At 40.3% G+C, this 12,281-nt stretch overlaps 1 long non-coding RNA gene across 1 annotated transcript; it reads right to left on the bottom strand.

The window, feature by feature from the left end:
- Positions 1-2,072: 2,072 nt before the first annotated feature.
- On the bottom strand, positions 2,073-4,347 carry LOC147374333 (uncharacterized). Its single transcript, XR_015162646.1, has 2 exons — positions 3,154-4,347; positions 2,073-2,325 (listed from the first exon to the last, which is right to left on the bottom strand). It is a non-coding gene; the product is annotated as an uncharacterized LOC147374333 (long non-coding RNA).
- Between the last annotated feature and the right edge of the window lie 7,934 nt (positions 4,348-12,281).

Raw genomic sequence — 12,281 nt, 5'->3', positions numbered from 1 at the left:
ACTTACAGGAACTCAACAACAAAAGCCCTTCTATTTGAAAGAGGATTAAAGTCCATTATTTTCAGAAAGCACCAGTTGTTACAGTGGGCAGCTTCTAAGATGGCTCCCAGTTAACCCCTCCTCCTGGTGTGTGTGTGTCCTGGTGTAAAGCCCTCTCCTTGAGTGTAGAAGGCACCGAGTGACTCACTGAACGAATGATTTGGCAAAAGTGGTGGGATGTCATTTCTGCTGCATGCTGCGTCATTTCAGTTGTGTCCAACTCTTTGTGACGCTATGGATTGTAGCCTGCTAGGCTCCTCTGTCCATGGGATTCTCCAGGCAAGAATACTGGAGTGCAGTGCCATACCCTCTTCCAGGGGATCTTTCCTGACCCAGGGATCAAACTTGCATCTCATGTCTCCTGCACTGGCAGATGGGTTCTTTACCGCTCGTGCCACCTGCGAAGCCCACTTCTGTTGTTAGGTTACAAAAAAGACTCTGGCTGCTTCTGTCTTGCTGCCTTTTCTTTCCCTTGTTGCTCAGAGGGAAGTCAGCTGCCATGTTGGGGGCTGTCCTATAAGAGGTCCACATCCAGGGAACTGAGGGAGACCCCTGTAACTGTGGGCATCAGTCCAACATCTTATGAAGAGCAGAATCATGCCTTAACCATCAGAGTGGCCGTGGGAGCAGATCACCCCCTAGGAGAGCCTGGAGATGACCTCAGCTCAGGCTGACCTGTGACTGCAGCCTAGTGAGAGAGACCCAGAGCTCAAGGAGCCCAGTTAGTTCACCAGCCCATGGCTTCTCCTCCTCATTTCGCTCAAGTCATGTCTTACTCTTTGCAACCCCATGGACTGTAGCCCGCCAGGCTCCTCTGTCCATGGGATTCTCCAGGCAAGAATACTGGAGTGGGTTGCTGTTTCCTTCTCCAGGGGATCTTCCCAACCCAGGGACTGAACCAGTGTCTCTCATGTCTCTGGCATTGGAAGGTGGGATCTTTACCACTACCAACCGCCACCTGGGAAGCCCCATGGCTTCTCAACCTGCAACAACTTAAGAGATAGTCAATGTTTCTGGCTTTAAACTGCTAAATGCATCACTGATACAGTTGTCCAAGTGCATTTCAGAACACTGACTTTGCATCTGACATCACATTTATTTTCAGGATAATGGAAGTGTTAGTCGCTCAGTCGTGTTTGATGCTTTGCCACCCATGGACTGTAGCCTGCCAGGCTCCTCTGTCCATGGAATTCTCCAGGCAAGCACACTGGAGTGGGTTGCTATTTCCTACTCCAGGGGATCTTTCCCACCCAGGAACAGAACCCAGGTTTCCTGCATTGCAGGCAGATTCTTTACTGTCTGAGCCATAGTATTTACATTTTCAGGATAGGGAAGAGGCAGATGAACAAAACGACAGTTGTCATAAGATGCGATGTGGTGCTGAGTAAAGAAGCAACTGTGGAAAACAGATGAGATATCAGTGTGACTTGGCTGAGGCTAATCTCTGACTTCCATGCCCCAGAGTCACACTGTGCTCCTACAGCCAAGCCTGGGATTGGCCATCAAGGTACCCACCCAGCCCTGCTCCGTTCTGCTGTTAGACACCAGCCATAGTCTCAGCTGGGCCACACCTCCTGAGCTACAGAGTGGGTGATTACCCACCATGAATAATAACAGGATGTACATTTATAGATACTATAAATAATAATAGGATGTGCTGTTTCATTGATCACCTGACCAGTAAGCAGTGGGAAGTTTCCACGGATGCAGACACACTGATCAGTCTGACGTGCCTCTCTCTTCACCATCTGCCATGTAACCATAGAACTCTGTGTGCCTGTGTGGTGCTGCTTGGGTATGTGTCAGACAGAATCCAGAAATACACAACCCATTCCTTGTCTGGTGCTTGGCAACACAGCATCCCTATACCTATGTCAAGAATGCCATGTACAAGCAATGGAGGAAAGTGTGACCTCAGTGGTTGCCATATGTTGATTTCTTCCCTGGAAGCTTCTGAGTCACTAGGATCCTCTGCTCGGCTCAATCCGCCCCCATGCTTGGGGCACTAAGTCGGAAAGAGGAGTAACATTCTCTGTGATAACAAGCATGTTTTATGGCCAACTCCTCCATCTGTTCCTCAGGTTTCTGTCTGCAAGAACATACACAGGTTCTGCCGGATGAACGTGAGACCAGCCAAGGTCTGTGTGCGATCAGCCGTTGCAGATGGGGTCATCAGGGACAGGGAACTGTCGCTCTGGAAACAGAGATGCTGAGAAGCACTCTTGATCCGTGCCCTTCATCTGGTCTAAGAGGGGGCAGATGACAAGTACAATGAAGATGAATTCACTGTGGAAGAAAGAAAAGGAATGGCTTCAGATACAATACCCTGGGGTCTCCCTGAATGGTTGGCTTTCTCATTTGGTGTTTCATGGGGTTTTGTAAAGAAGAAAAAAGGTGTTGGGTTAATAAAAACTGACTTTGTCTTTCCGTTTGTATTTTCTAAAAGAAAATTTAAATGTTACTGTAAGGTCGTTCAATATTTTTAAATGTCAGATAGCCATAGGACACGAGCAAGTCCAGTACCATCCTGCCCTGGGCCTTGTGCTTTAGGAAGCCTTGCTCTGCCCACCCCACAAGAGCCCATGCCATCCTGTTCTCCTTCCTGACCTTGTCTGTGTACCCAGGACCCCCTCAGGACCTGCAAAGTCTTCCTTCTCAGGCTTCTAACAGAAAACTGCTCTGCTGGTATATGTAACTGGAGGCCTGAAGACAGTATATCTTAAAAGTTCTCATCACAAGAACAAAAAAAATCCATAATTACGTGTGATGATGGATAGTAAATAGACTTACTGTGGTAATTATTTCACAGGATACACAAACATCAAGTCATTATTATGTTGTACACTTGAAAGTAACCTAATGTTAGATGTCAATTATATCTTAATATTAAAAAAAAAAAAACGTGAGGAAATGGTTGTGTTAACTAATGTTGTGGTAACCATTTTATAATGTATCAAATCATTTCATTGGACACCTTAAGTTTACAGACAGTTATATGTCAAATATATCTTAATAAAGATGGAAAACAAACAGCAAAACAAACAACTGGCGTTCTGGTAAGTGGCTAATGCAGGGGTGTGGACAGAACTTGGACAGGTGGGTTGGGAGCTTCACCTAAGCATGCCTGAGCCCTTGAAGATTCACAGCTAAGCCGGGGAGGGGTCCGTGGGCTGGGGTCTGGGGCCGCACTCCCTATGCCACCATGTCCTGGAACAGAACTCCAAGAATTTTAAAGTCAAATGTGGATGTCAAGATCTTTTTGAAGGCATCTTCATCAAGGTAGGAAGATGGAACATAGCTTATAACTTTTAAACATTTAGTATTTTGATCTCCAATTGCATTCTTCCCCTAACCTCCCTGCCCCGCCTCCCACTGCCACCACCACTTGTTGGGGGAGATCCTAAAATGAACCTGTTTCTTAATATACTGTAATAGATATACTGATGTATTAAAACATTGTTAGAATAATAATGCTACTTCTAGATTTAAATAATTTTGGTTTACTAACAGTTTATTTTGGATCTCATCTTAATTTATATTTTTTGAGGCAAGGATTATTGGTATAATAAAATTTTCTTGAAATTGACTGATGTTGCTGTAGGTACAGAAGAAGTGCCTTCTGACTATTCTTCCCTAGCTGGAAAAACTTTCTGGATTTTCATCCAAAGCCTACATTTAAAGGTAAATGTGTTTCTGTCCTTTAATGTTTTGATTATCCAGTTGTTTGATTGTCTAGGACTACTGTTTTTTCAAAAATCAAATCACTTCACTTCCTCCTTGATTCAACTTGCTAAAATTAGAGGACCTCTATATTAATAGTTTAACAACTTATGGTGTAGCACAAGATGAAAATATCATGCAAGAGTTTAAAATGATAATTATGACTGAGAAATAAGGAAAATATAAGCTGAAGTGAAAATAGTGCAGCGCAAAATAGTGTGTGTGCATTATTACTGAAACTCTGAAATACATAAGAGAGAAAGATCACATGCAAATGAAAACTCTTAAATAACTATTAATGAACGTTCATTCATCCTAGTGTTCACTGCAACACTGTTTACAGTAACAGAGACCTGGAAGTAACCTAAATATCCTAAATTTAGCAACCTAAATATCAACAGATGAATGGATAAAGAAGATATTGTTCCTATATACATGGAACATTACTTAACCATAAAAAAGAATGAAATAATGCCATCTGCAGCAACATGAATAGACCTAAAGATTATCATACTGAGTTTAGTCAGAAAGAGAAAGACAAATACCATATGGTATCCCTTATATGTGGAATCTAAAAAAAAACAAAAACAAAAAACGATACAAAGGAACTTACATACAAAACAGAAATAGACCCACAGACTTTGGAAAAAAAGAAAAACTTATAGTTACCAAAGTTGGGAGAGAGGGATAAATTAGGAGGTTGGGATTAACATACGCACACTAGATAAACAAGGATTACTGTATAGCACAGGGAACTATACTCAGTATTTTGTAATAACCTATAAGGGAAAAGAATCTGAAAAAGAATAGATAAATGTATAACTGAATCATTTTGCTGTACACCTGAAAATAACATTGTAAATCAGTTATACTTCAACTTAAAAAAAAAAAGATTATTTAAAATGACAGAATTATGGGGGGTTTAAAATTATTTGTCTAAAGTTTGAGTAGACTGATTATTCCAATAAAGCATTTATATCAAATCTTGGGCTATTTTCTCATTATTTTTCTTTGCTGCCCCTTCTCTACTCTTGTGCCCTAGGCCAGACAGTGGTTCTTGGTGGGCTGCAGGATATTGCCTGGACTTGGCACTGAAACTTGGAGCTAAGACAGCTAATGTTTTTATTCCAGAGCCCAGGGATAGTGTGTCCCATGAATGCACACCATGGGGGGGATGGGCCTCTGAATTCTGATCTTCAGTAGACAGTCCAGAAATAACACATGCGTACCAGTCATTCATCCTTATAGCAAGAGAGGCACATGTCAAAAAGGCAGAGACTACATACTTGCTTAAGGAACTCCTGGACTCTGGCCCTTTGGTGAGTCTCTTTGGAAGTGCATGATGTTGTGAAATAGAAAAACCTAAAGGCAGAAGTAAAAACCAAAACACTTTGATAGACTTTTGCTCATCACTGCATGCTTCTACATGAATGCATAAACGGTCTGTGCAACATAGAAGGTATTTCTGCTTAAAAAGCAGTATGATTGACTCAGTTTTTTTAAATGTCCAGAGAGATTTTTGTCAATGTCAGTGATACCATTTTGGGTTAATTTCATAATGATAAATAAATCTTCACAACTGTATGATTTTTCCATTGTTCATCTAGTATTACAGGTTAAAAAAAAAAAAGCCTTGGAAGGGTTAAATAACTTCCTGAAAGACCATGTATTCACACTCAGTTATTTTGTTCCAAAGTTTCAGTTATTTCTGCCACACTACTAGTAAAGAAATAAATTATATAAAATTAAACATATGCATATGTATGACAGAAATTATATATTCTGTATATAACAGAAATTACATGGTTATGTACATAACAGAAATTTTATAATGTGTATATATAACTGAAGTTATATAGTGTATGCACTCAGGAATAAAGTTCCAAAACAGAGATCGGAAAATCACTGATAAAACTGTAAAGCTTCCCACAGTGACTGCTTTAAAGGCCAAGCAACTCTCTTTGGGACACATAAGGTCTGGTACTTGGGTGTTTTTACCACTGTTCCTCACTGTTTTATCATAATTTCTTAAATTCACCTGGCACATATTAGGTGTTTTATTAGGCACATATTCACTTAATCTGATTCCATGGACTATACAGTCCATGGAATTCTCCAGGCCAGAATACTGGAGTGGGGAGCCTTTCCCTTCTCTAGGGGGATCTTCCCAACCCAGGGATCGAACCCAGGTCTCCTTCATTGCAGGTGGATTCTTTACCAGCTGAGCTACCAGGGAAGCCCAAGAATACTATAGTGGGTAGCCTATCCCTTCTCCAGCAGATCTTCCTGACCCAGGAATCAAACCAGGGTCTCCTGCATTGCAGGTGGATTCTTTACCAGTTGAGCTACCAGGGAATCCCACAAAATGCCTGAAGAGCTGGCTTACTCAATTGAGATAGAGATTAGACATGATTTTCAAGGAGGTAGGGGGCATTCAATCTTCTCTACCAACTATCTCCAGTCAATTCAGTGCCCACTCTACACCCAAGAATATTACAGCCAGTGGAGGTGTCAAATCATAACACAAACTATACCCTCTCATTCTGTTGTTCCTCTAGGGGGCCTTGTTCCCATCAAACACCCTATCCCTAGTGTGATTTAAGATTTACCCCCTTGGACCACTTTTCTAACTGTATGCATGTATGTATTAAAGTAATACATACTCACTGTAAAAAAAAATTACCAATAGAAGTATATTAAATGAGAAGAGAAAGTTTTCCTCCCATCACCATCTTGCTCTCTAGAGATAGCCTCTATTAAAAGTTTGGTTATATGTAAAACTACTGTTACATATGGAGGTGTCCTGGGATTCCCTCATGGTTGTTTAGAAAAAGTATTGAGAATCACTTCCCTAAAGCCAAGGTTCACTGCCAAGAACGGACGGAGCTTCATGGAGGAGATGTGGGGTCTTCATTACTAAAAGAGGAAGCAAAGACTTGGTAGGGATGTTAGAAAGAATTTCAATCATTAGCTAGGGTTGGTTGAGTTAGAGGCAGGGAAAGGAGAAGGCATTGAATTCAATGAATTTTATTATTCCTTTCAAACCAATAGCTTTGCATTTATACCAACAGAATGATCACCCCAAAGGTAGGGGAAAATTCCAATGCAATTTTGATGCCATAACTTAAGTGGAGGAGAAAATAACAGAAAATCCAATATATAAAATCCAAGTTTATAGGACAAGTTGTTCAGTTGCTCAGTCTTGTCTGACTCTTAATGACCACAGGGACTATAGCTCACCAGGTTCTTCTGTCCTTCACTATCACCCAGAGTTTGGTTAAATTCATGTCCATTGAGTTGGTGATGCTTTCTAATCATTTCGTCTTCTGCTCCCCTTTCTCCTGCCCTCAATCTTTCCCAGCATCAGGGTCTTTTCCAGTGAGTCTGCTTTATGCATAGAACAAGTTGCTTTGCAGAAAACACTGTACTTATCTTTCATACAGATTTCTTTTAACTAGGCATTTTGTTGTGTTCAAAATATACTTCATTTTTTAATAAATATGCTATTTACACTTAAAAAAATATTCCCTCAATGAATGAATGAAATGCCAGCAACAGGGAACTCATAGGTCTCAGGAACCATGGTGTGTGTATATTAAGGGGCAGGGCCCATACAGTGGGACAGCCCAAGGAATATCTTTCCACACTACAGAGGAAGATTAAACCCCTAGGTCCAGGACAACAAACATCAGTGTATTCTCTGGACACTGTTCCTTCCCTGCCTGCCAAAATTCCTGCCACATAATCTGGATTAAACTTGAAGTACCTCCCTTTCCTCATTTCTTGATGGAGTAGCCTCTGGGAGATGTGAGTAGACTCCATAGTCAGGATGTGAGGTGGCAATGGTGGGATGGCCCATGATACATTTCTTCACATCTGACTGGTTTCATTTTCAATCATGTGACCTGCACAGTTAGTAGCTTCTGCAACCTAAGGGAAATACAATTTGTGGAATATCTCAAAGTATCTTTTTAGGTATAAATAAAACATGTAAGGTTTGCTGCTAAGTCGCTTCAGTCGTGTCCAACTCTGTGCAACCCCATAGACGGCAGCCCACCAGGCTCCCCCGTCCCTGGGATTCTCCAGGCAAGAACACTGGAGTGGGTTGCCATTTCCTTCTCCATGTAAGGTTTACAGTTTCTAAATTCATGCTTGTTTTATTTTAAAATCAATTTCAGAAACAAGGGCATTGACAACTGTTGAAAATTATTTGGCAGCAAATAACACAGGACACAGTAATTTATGTGCAACGAGATCATTTGCCTCCAAGGTCAATATCATTATTTTCACATGAACAAAAATGGACATTATATCCTCAATTTATAACCCCCAAGCATAATACTTATAGTAGTGTTTTTAGCAATGCATCCTGTGGCACAACAGAACAGAGTAATAAAAGATAATGCAGAAAAATAAAGAGGTCATATCAAAGGATGACTTGATCCTTTCAAGGACTGAAGGGGAGGGGTATGGCACAATGTAAATCTGTGACATTGAGAAAAAGAACACTGTGATTTCAGAAGTATATAACTCAGTAAAAATTATTAATTTATTTTCCCTTGGGATCTTAATTTCCCAGAACACAAAAATAACTGCTGTTAGTATATACTCATGTTAATACATATTAGTAATACACATTACAAACATGTAGTTATTGAGCACCTACATACTATATTCCAGGTCCTTTAACCTACATTATTCAAACAACTCTGTGTTTCAGGTATGAAAACTCTCAGGGAGGTGAACTTGCCTAGGGCCTCACTTTGAGCCCATCTGAGTTTTGACAAAGACCTTCATCTTAACACAAGACCTATTACCTCCCTTAGGCTATGATCAGCGACTTGAGAGAAAGTAGCTACAGAACTGGACAACACTGCACTGACCTTGTTCAATCTCTGCGCTCCCAAAGTGTCCGAGATATTGCTCACTGTACTATTTTATTTTTCTGACATCCAGGTCATTGTAGAATCATTCAAGGACACATTTCTTTCATATACTTAAATCTGAGTCAGGTTCATGATACGAATGGCACGTAATACACGTCATTTAGATGACTAAGTATTCCTATTTTAGAAAAATATAAGCATATCTCCCAGAAATGCAAATCTTGTGCCACACTGGGTAAGAATACAAATCCCCACTATGATCAGAGCTTATTTATTGCAACCAATACCCCCACCCCCAGTGATTATTTGGAAAGCAGAGGAAAGAGTTCTTGGCTGGGAATTTATTGGCTCAAGCCATCATACTAAACAAGGTGAAGTCAGACAAGCCTTTGGGTTTTCAGTGCTATATTTTATATATTCCTCGTGGAATAACAATGCTGGTCTTGCCAAGCACACAGGACAGCTGTTATAATAAAATGAAGAAATTGATTTGAAGGTGTTCTGGAAAGTACACAAATGCCATAAGCAACTATAAATAAATTTTGTATACAAATATAGACTACAGTTATTTTGACCATTGAGGGCTCCACCCACAAATTTACTAGAATAAGATGTATGTTTAAGGATCTTGGCAACAAGGCAGTCCAATAAGAACGGGTTAAAAAGCTCACATTTCAAACAAAAGAAACCTTTCTTCTTTTTGTATTTGAGTTGTTGTATTTGAGTCCTTGTCAGGAGGTAAGACATACAAATACTATGAATTATGTATTTACCTCGGGCATCAGGTGAGAGAGAATGACAGGCTCTGTAACCTGTGTGATTCTCAGTCGGGAAAGGGTTGTGCGCACACTGAGGAAAAGGATCCCAGCCATGATTCTATGCACAAGCACAGGGAACCAGACTCATTTTCAGATTTTAAAGTAAACAGATTCAGAAAGTACCTTTAAAGCATCTTCATTTTCCCCACTTCCTCATAACTGTGTAAGACAGATCATTCAATTAAGTCCAACTTACAAATACTTGGGCTTCCCTGATAGCTCAGTTGGTAAAGAATCTGCCTGCGATGCAGGAGACCTGGATTTGATCTCTGGGCTAGGAAGAGCCCCTGGAGAAGGGAAAGGCTACCCACTCCAGTATTCTGGGCTGGAGAATTCCATGGACTGTACAGTCTATGGGGTCACAAAGAGTCAGACATGACTGAGTGACTTGCACTTTCACTGTCTACAAATACTGCCGGCCTATAATGTATCTAGCAGGGTGTTAGAAACTGTGAGAGCTGGAAGCAGCATGTGACCAGCTGGGTAGGGAATGCATAATACAGATAGAAATAAAGAAAGCTACATTATAGCAATTATTTGTTGCCCAATGAGAATTTTCTTTTTCTCTCATGCTTCATAAAGAAGCATCTATGATAGTTCTATTTACACCTTTTAAACTTGTCGTCATGACTTTTCAGGGGTTTCAAAATGAGTGCAGTGCATATAAGATGGTGAAAATTACTCTAAAGATTAAAGTTGAAGTCTTACTCTGTGAGCTGATGATTATATTTGTGATGGGATGGATGGTAGCAGTATTTTTCCACACACTATTACAGACACCTGGGATGCTCCATCGGGAGATCAGGACATAGCCACTCACCCATACTCAAAATATGAGAGTAGTATAAGCCTGTATCACAAAATTCTTAACCACCAACCTTCATCAAAACCTCTGAAGTGTGTATTTCTTTGTTATACACTATAGGCATATGTTAGTATATCTGCATTACATACTAAGCAAATAGTCTAGAGTTTCATTACTTCTATAATTTCTGAGTGTCAGCATTGGTACTTTTCACATAATTCAATTCAGGAAATGGAATTCAACATGTTTAGATGTGCATGGATTAACCGTATCCTGATAGCAAACAAGTTCATTCAAAATTAGCAAAATAACAGCACCCATGATTTACAAGATACAGTTTTAACATTTGAGACACAGAAAAAATGTGGTTTTAAATGGCTCTTAATTCTACTAGTATTATTTTTTAAAAACATGCTTTTAAGGCCAAATCTGAAAGGCAGGGAGAGGGGCAAGTTACCCTAGTTTTATTTAACTTTTTAAATTTGAGGGACTTTTAAGAATTCTTAGATTGTTCATACTACTACTAAGTTGCTTCAGTCATGTCTGACTCTGTGCAACCCCATAGACGGCAGCCCACCAGGCTCCACTGTCCCTGGGATTCTCCAGGCAAGAACACTGGAGTGGGTTGCCATTTCCTTCTCCAATGCATGAAAGTGAAAAGTGAAAGTGAAGTCGCTCAGTCATGTCCCACTCTTCGCGACCCCACAGACTGCAGCCTACCAGGCTCCTCTGTCCATGGGATTTTCCAGGCAAGAGTACTGGAGTGGGCTGCCATTGCCTTCTCCAAGATTGTTCATATAGTATCACAAACACAGAAGCAGGGTGACATGTTTGCTACTGCAGAACATCTGTTTTCGAAAAGGTGGTAGGTACAATTGTACAAAACATAATGAAAGGTAAGACCTTTCTTTGCAAAACTCCTACAGTGAATTCCAAAGACTGTGTATCTTGGCATAAAACATTGGATGATTTTTTTTTTCTTTTTCATATTCTGTTGTTTGGCCAAGGTATGGTTTACTTTTAATTGTACTCAGAGTTCTTTTAAAATTATTTTGATAGGCTATTTAACACTACAATAAATACTTTCTGGGGCAAGGTGTGTTGGGAATACAATGTCACACAATTAATGTTAAAATGACACAGCTTTCTTTCTTTGCAGATAATTGGATTGATTTTTGGCTTGCTGTTATCATTTTGTTTTTTACAAGCATTGTCAGCAGCAGTACATTCGGTAAGCAAGAGTGCAGTGCTTAGTCATTCAGTCATGTCCGATTCTTTGCGAGCCCATGGACTGTAGCCAAGAAAGAGTGCTGCTGCTGCTGCTAAGTCACCTCATTCATTCGTGTCTGACTCTATGCGACCCGACAGACAGAAGCCCACCAGGGTCCCCTGTCCCTGGGATTCTCCAGGAAACAACACAAGTGGGTTGCCATTTCCTTCTCCAATGCATGAAAGTGAAAAGTGAAAGTGAAGTCGTTCAGTCGTGTCCGACTCTTAGCGACCCCATGGACTGCAGCCCACCAGGCTCCTCCACCCATGGGATTTTCCAGGCAAGGGTACTGGAGTGGGGTGCCATTGCCTTCTCCGAGAAAGAGTGCTACCAAGTCATAATTGTTAACTGTTTTATTCTTCTATAAGATGAGCATAGTTATCTTAGTCTGATCCTTGAAAATTGTCTAAAAATATAAATCAGGTATTAAAAGTGATGTACGAGAATAAAATACATGAAGGGATAGTAAGGTGTTTGTTATTTTAGATAAATAATTTAAGAAAGACAGCTATCCACCCATGTCCACATTATGATCGATAACTTCCCACTTATAATGAAAAGGTTATTTGTTTTCTCTTTGGGGAAAGATACAGAGTCCAAACTTAATAGCAGGCAAGAAATGTAAGACTTTTCTCATCACCACCATCATCATCTCAGTGCTAATATAAAATAAGGATAATGACAGTACCTTGGTCGGAAGATTACATGGCAATAAATGTTAGCTACAACTATTACTGGGTCTC

This window comes from Bos grunniens, chromosome 4, assembly GCF_055505025.1.
Source record: "Bos grunniens cultivar Pamir isolate PY7600 chromosome 4, Bosgru_T2T1.0, whole genome shotgun sequence".
In the NCBI taxonomy this organism is placed as follows: Eukaryota; Metazoa; Chordata; class Mammalia; order Artiodactyla; family Bovidae; genus Bos; species Bos grunniens.
Note: the sequence above shows the minus strand (reverse complement) of the source record. Positions and strands in the feature narration are given on the sequence as shown.